We start from the raw sequence: 6,970 nt of genomic DNA, 5'->3' as shown, positions 1-6,970 counted from the left end.
CATCTTGCCAAAATTCACATGTCTTACTCTGGCCAGAGATTCCTTACACTATTAACTCATCAGATCAAATATAATATCTTCACCCGTAGGCAAATAGTGAATCATCGACTACAATGTATTTACTCCTACGTATTTCGAAACTACATCCAATCTCGCCACCTGATAACCCTTAATGGAGCCAATAAACATATCAGAGTGCATGCTAGTACGTAGAGCCTCTATGTAGTCCCGGGTCAAATGACTAATGGTGTACAACCATAAATGTGGACTATTCCACTCGATAAATGATAACCACTTGGACATTCCGATGGAAGGTTGTTTAGTGAATCATCAAACGACCACTCATCTGTATGAATGAACATCTTCATGTCCTTACCAATAAAACATGGAGTTTACATAACAGATGTTAGTCTCAAGTTCGAGCGAGTTTTATCCTAATTTTAGGTGACTGATTCGACTAGAAACCTGTTTAGAATATATGGTACACTACCTAATGAGTTTCATGATCTTACGTTGAGAGGCAGACCTCATGGTACCTATTATATTTTCAAAAATTTTATCTATGCAGCTTGAATGAGTATACAGATAAAGTAAATGTCATCACTGGATTAAATCATAAAATATTATTAAAATAAATATCATTTTTACATTAGACTCAATAAAGCTCAAGCCACAAATTGACTCATTGAATACCTACTGTAACATTATGAACATATTTAGAATATACAGTACATCACGCGGTAAATTTCATGCTCGACCTTGCAAAATTGAATTTTTATTTTGTAGTCGAAATTACGAAAAAATATAACATAGGATTTACAACAATACGAACAGTAAAGAGGATTTAAGAAGCCATTGAGTAGTTTTTACAACTGAGAACCTGTAAAATAATAAATATCATGGACTAATACATCAGTAAATCAATGTTAAAAATGCAAAAAAGTCAATTGAATAGTTTTTACAATTGAGAACCTGTAAAATAATAAAGTCATGGACTAATACATCAATAAATCAATGTTAAAAATGCAAAAACTCAAAAGCATTTGTTTTCCAGCCAATTCTGATGTAATCCAGCACCCAAAAAAACATTTATAAGAAAAAATTGAATCTCGTCCATTTGTTATCTCTCTAGAGTTCAGCATTTTTATTAAAAAAAAGGGTGAAAAATAACCAAAATCCAACTCCGATCAATTCCTCGGTTTCGTAAAACCAAGTCGATTCTAATACATATTTTGAATCGGAGTTTGGAATTACAAGAAAACCAAACCAGAAATTACCTGATTCAAATCAGCAGCCGAGATCGAGAGCGAATGCAGTTAATAAATGGGAGTTGAGAGGAATGGCTGTGTGTTGGAGACGGACTCGCATAACGATGATCCAAAAGGCGCCAATTATACAACTCTCGATTAAACGTGTTCGAAAATGCGATTATTATGTCTCTACGAAATATGTCAATTAGTTTGTTTGAAACTACTGTTATACTCTACGTATCTCTCTATCTCACGTATAAATGTTACTTTTTTTTTCTATCTCAAATATATAATTAAAATTTTATATATAATAAAATTTTCTCTATTATTTTACCAATTTACCCTAATCATTAAATAAATTAACTACTTCTAACAATTTTTGTATCTTATTAAATTATTCACTAAATAAGAGTAAAATAAGAATTTTTTTTGATAAAATTCATTTTTTCAATAACTTTCATAATATATGTGAAAACACGCACAATTTTTTTTTTAGAGAAATCACATCTATCCATTAATTCATATCAAAAGAGTCAGTCAATACAATATTCATAAAGGTTGATGAAAACATACAATTAAACCATCCTCCAGTAACATCATTCTTAATAACTTCACTCACTAGATGATGAGATGCTTTGTTCGATACTCTTCTCGCATGTCGAAGTGATATAAAATCCGAAAATTCCAAGAAGATCTGATTTTTTTAATGATCCACCCATCTGGGCCACGATCTTCACCAGGTTTGGTTGCCGCCTGAATCTCCTGGATTGAATCTGAAAAAATGCAAACACTCCTGAAACTATTACATTAACAAAAGTCCATTCCTTCTCGAACAGCCATCAATTCCGCCCCTTTCACTGAACTCGAAGGACTATAAGGCAAGCCTTTGCTCCCATTACCCCCCCTCCCCCAACCGAATTCCATAAAACCACCCCAACACTGAATTTATTCCTGATTTCACAACAACCTGCATCAACATTCATCCGCAGCTGATTTGATAACGGTGGATGCCACACATGGTCTGGAGCCAAATATCCATCCAACTGTGAATACCTATCCAATATACTTGCACAACGATATGCATCCAACAATGCAACTGCCCAATCAATTCTCAACCATTTTTTTAATCAAATAGTAGAGTGATTAATCTTACATACCTCATACCAGATGTCCCATAACATCATCACAAATAATTCAAAATCCTTTTTCAACAACTCTTTCGACAACTCGAAACCACAATCTACAAAAAGAGCCAACCGAAGTTTACCCAAGATATGCCAAAAGTATGTGTCTCTCCAAATATGACGCACACGTGAGCAAAATAGTAAACAATGACTAGTAGAAGCACAATATATCTTACACAAAGGCACATACATGTCGTCGGCACATGGTGCGCTGTGGGTATAATATCCTGTGATGCTCGCCACATAAATATGCGTACCTTTGGCGGAAGACGAAGGCTCCAAATTAACTTCCACCATTGCTTCAGTGGATGTGATGATTGGAAAGAAGGAGGTTTCGAAACTATTCATTTCCAATAAATAACCAAGTCTGACTGTGTATAACCCATTTGGACTATCTTTCCAATACCTGATGTCCGGACAACCCCTGTTATTGAGCGGAATATTAAGAATCGCCTCAGCTTCGTGGGATGTAAAAATATGTCTCACAAGTTCTGCCTGCCAACATCCTGAACTAGAAATCAGTCTAGCCACTCTCATGCTAGGATCCACTCGAACAACTGGATTGCATTTAAAGGATGAGATACCTGGGATCCAGGGATCAGATTTAATGAAGATATATTGACCATCTCCAAATCTCCAACATAATACTCTTTTAATGATAACACGCCCCCACAATAAAGACCGCCATACATACGAGGGAATAGCATCCAAATCTGCCTCTATAATATCAGTATGCTTAAAATATCGTGCCTTGAGAACCCCTAGCCAGTAAAGAAGTAGGATCATAAATAACGCGCCAAACTTGTTTAGCCAACAAAGCCTTATTAAAGGCTCTCAAATTTCTGAAACCCATCCCTCCATGGCATTTGGGTCAACACAGGCTCTCCCAATACATCCAATGCATACTCTTTTTCCTTTCTTTATCATTCTACTAGAATTTAGTACACTCTTGTTCAATGCCCTTGCAAATTGATTCTGGAAGCTTAAAGCAAGACATGGAACAAGACGGAATAGCTTGTAGTACCGACTTGATTAACACTTAACGCCCTCCCATAGAGAAAAGCTTCGAGTTCCAACCCTGTATTTTTTTGCAGACACGCTCTCTTAGATAAGCGAATTGAAGACGCTTGTTACGCATAGAAAAGGTTGGTAATCCCAAAAAAAGGTCATGACCTTTCACCTCTTCCATTGTCAGTACATCTTTAATATCTAGAATAGATTGAGATGAGGTGCTCGGGCTGAAAGTAATGGCTGATTTATCGTAATTCACCAGCTGTCATGATGCTCGACTATACATTGTGAACAATTCCGAACTTGCAAGAACTCAGCTCTCTTTGTTCTGAAAAACACTAAACTGTCATCTGCAAAAAAGAGATGTGAGATTACTGGAATAGTAGAGGCAACCTTCACGCCTTTAAACAACTTGCACTCCACTGATTTCCCGATGAGAGATGACAAACCTTGCGTGCATAGAACAAATAGATATGGAGAAAGAGGATCACCTTGTCGTATTACTCTCGTCGGTTTTATTGTGCCAAAAATAGAATAATTTATCTTGAAGGAGTATGAAACTGTGGTGACACTGTTGGATCTCGGTTTTCTACACGCCCAAACGCAGCGGAAGTTTTAAAATTTTTATTTATTTTGACAATCAAAATATGTTTTGTTTTGGGCGCTCGTATGATTTAATAATAAACATTCATAGGGTGTTGAAATTTTATACCTTTGTGAATTAATCACGTGGCTCCAACTAATCCGGTATAAACGGATTAGCTCTTGATGAATCCCTACGAACTTTCTTCAGGGACTCCTTTCTTCTAATCAGGTCCACGACTAGATGATTTGTCCCTCTTCTAATTTGCACTAGAAAATTGGAAGAAGTTTTTCGTTTGAGATTTAAAATTTGAGAGAGACTCAAATCTCTTTTCTTGAAAAAATGGAAAAACTATTTTGGAGAAATTTGAATTGTCATTCACGTGAATCACAATGGGGATCCATGGAGGCTACCTTTTTTTTTCTTTTTATATTAAAAACAAAAGCTTTTAACCTAAATTCCATAATTATGGATTTAGGTTCCTTAATTAAATCCAATGGGCTTTGTTAATTAAATGGACTAGTCAAACTAGTTTTAATTATATTAAAGTCCATTAAGAACTTTAATCATTTAATATGTTGGACTTGTACTCCTACAAGCCCATTAAATATATCTCCCATCATATTTAATTTAATATTTAATAAACTCAACTTTTGAGTTTAATAAATTAAATCCATAATAAATTCAACATTTGAATTTATTATTATAAATTCAACTCCTTGAATTTTATCACCTCCATAATTTAATATTTAATAAACTCAACCTTTGAGCTTAATAAATTAAATATATTATAAATTCAAAATTTGAATTTAATATTTAAATTATAAATTCTCAAATTTTATAAATTCAACACCTTAAATTTATTCTCTCCAAATTTCATAAATTCAATTTCTTGAATTTACTATCTCATAAATTCAACTCTTTGAATTTATTTTCTCAAAGTTTAATTATCATAAATTCAACTCCTTGAATTTACTATATCATAATATAAATTCAACTCCTTGAATTTATTCTCTCAATGTTTTCTATAAATTCAACTCTTTGAATTTATTATCTCAACGGGGACAAAATAATCAAGTGCTTGTGTGACCCTCAATGGTTCAGGGATACAGCTAGCCGTGGGTTCACAACTCTTTGTGATTCAGGACATAATCCTTTATTCGGGCTTACCCTAGTTAGCCTCATTCTTTTCATCAACACCTTGATCAAGAATGTCAGAACTCATTTCTGATTGCACCCATCGGATCATGGTAAGAGCGTCTAGTAGCATCGCCCCATGATCCCCTAGGTATCACTGATAGTGCCTGCAAGAACTAGTCGATTATGATTAACGTACAGTACGGTCCCTTCATCTCATATATCCCGATCGAATCTGCAACCATTGGTTCATTGAGGGTTGCATAATTATTCGATAACTATGTGATAACTATAAATAGTGGCATCGCATGTACGGTTGGAGAACTCCTTCTCTAACGTACATCTCATACTCTGGCCAGAGATTCCACGCACTATAATTTCATCAGATCACATAGGATATCCACATCTGCAGGTGAGCGGTGAATCCCCGACTACAATGCACTGGCTCCTATATGTGTCGCAACTGTACCCAACCTCGCCACCTGATGACTCTCCTGGAGCCGGTAAACGAGTCAAAGCACCGCCCTAGCATATAGAGCCTCAGTGTTGTCCCGGGTCGTAAGGACTAATGGTGTACAATCATAACCACGGACTTATCCTCTCGATGAATGATAACCACTTGGAAAGTCTGAGGGAGGGTTGTTCGGTATAATCATCATATGACTACCCATCTGCATGTTTGGACATCTCTATGCCATTACCAAGAAACGCAGTACACAACATCACAGATGCCAGTCTCGAGCTCAAGCGGCCTTTATCCCTGTTTTAGGCGGCTGAATCGACTAGGAACGAATTTAGAATATGCAGTGTTTACAAATGAGTTTCAACATCGAATTACGATTCATTTGTATTAAAGCATAATCAAGGACTTTATCTATGCTGTTTGCATGGGTATACAGATAAAGTATAACAAGACCATAAAAAGTTAAATTATATTAAAATAAAGATTGTTTATTTCACTTGAGTCAATAAATTCCCTAGCCAACCGTTGGCTTGCAGGACATCTACTCTAACAGACACATCTCGTAAGCAATTCAACTCATCCCTCAGCAAACCCCATCTTTAGTAAAAGTTTCTGCAGATAAATCCACTCTACTCAGTAGTAGGCTTTACTCATATCGAGTTTTAGGCTGCATATCCTGATTTCGCCTTACCATTATTCCGGATCCAATTCATGCATTCAAAACCAACAATAACATTGTCCAGAGAGAATATATTGTTTGAAAAAGCCAACTGTCAACATTTATTAATATTTATGTATCACTGCTCACTATGTACCTCATCTGATCATGTATTAACATTTTTGTTTCAAAAGCACGAGAGCCATAAATGTACGAAATATGTCACGAGTGTTGGAGACGGACTCGCATAATGAGGTTTGTCTACAATATGTCTCTACAAAATATGTCACGTAGGTTGTGTGAATAAAATTACGCTAATATTATTATTTGGCAAATTATTTTGTATATAATTGAAATTAGCATGACATCATATACAAAGGATTTCATTTCCAGAACATGGATCCTTTAAAAAATATATTAAATATTTTTATAGTTTAAGAGTTTTTTTAATTAAAATGTGGATATATTTTCCGTTATCACCTACTATAATATTTATGTCGCTGCACCATAAGTGGAGTGATTATGAGGATATTCATCGGTCGGTTTGGCTCGGTTTTACACAATTTATTTCGGTTTTTTATTTAGAAATATATAATCCAAAATTCGGAACATTTTCTTTCGATTTAGTTCAGTTTTCTATCAAAACGATTCAGTTATTTCAGTTAAGTTTATTAAGTTTTAAAA

At 35.0% G+C, this 6,970-nt stretch overlaps 1 long non-coding RNA gene across 1 annotated transcript; it reads right to left on the bottom strand.

The window, feature by feature from the left end:
* Positions 1–2,644: 2,644 nt before the first annotated feature.
* LOC142524593 (uncharacterized) lies at positions 2,645–6,364 on the bottom strand. The gene is made up of 2 exons (XR_012814915.1): positions 6,174–6,364; positions 2,645–4,005 (listed from the first exon to the last, which is right to left on the bottom strand). It is a non-coding gene; the product is annotated as an uncharacterized LOC142524593 (long non-coding RNA).
* Between the last annotated feature and the right edge of the window lie 606 nt (positions 6,365–6,970).

The sequence above is a fragment of the Primulina tabacum genome, chromosome 14 (assembly GCF_025594145.1).
Source record: "Primulina tabacum isolate GXHZ01 chromosome 14, ASM2559414v2, whole genome shotgun sequence".
NCBI lineage: Eukaryota > Viridiplantae > Streptophyta > Magnoliopsida > Lamiales > Gesneriaceae > Primulina > Primulina tabacum.
Note: the sequence above shows the minus strand (reverse complement) of the source record. Positions and strands in the feature narration are given on the sequence as shown.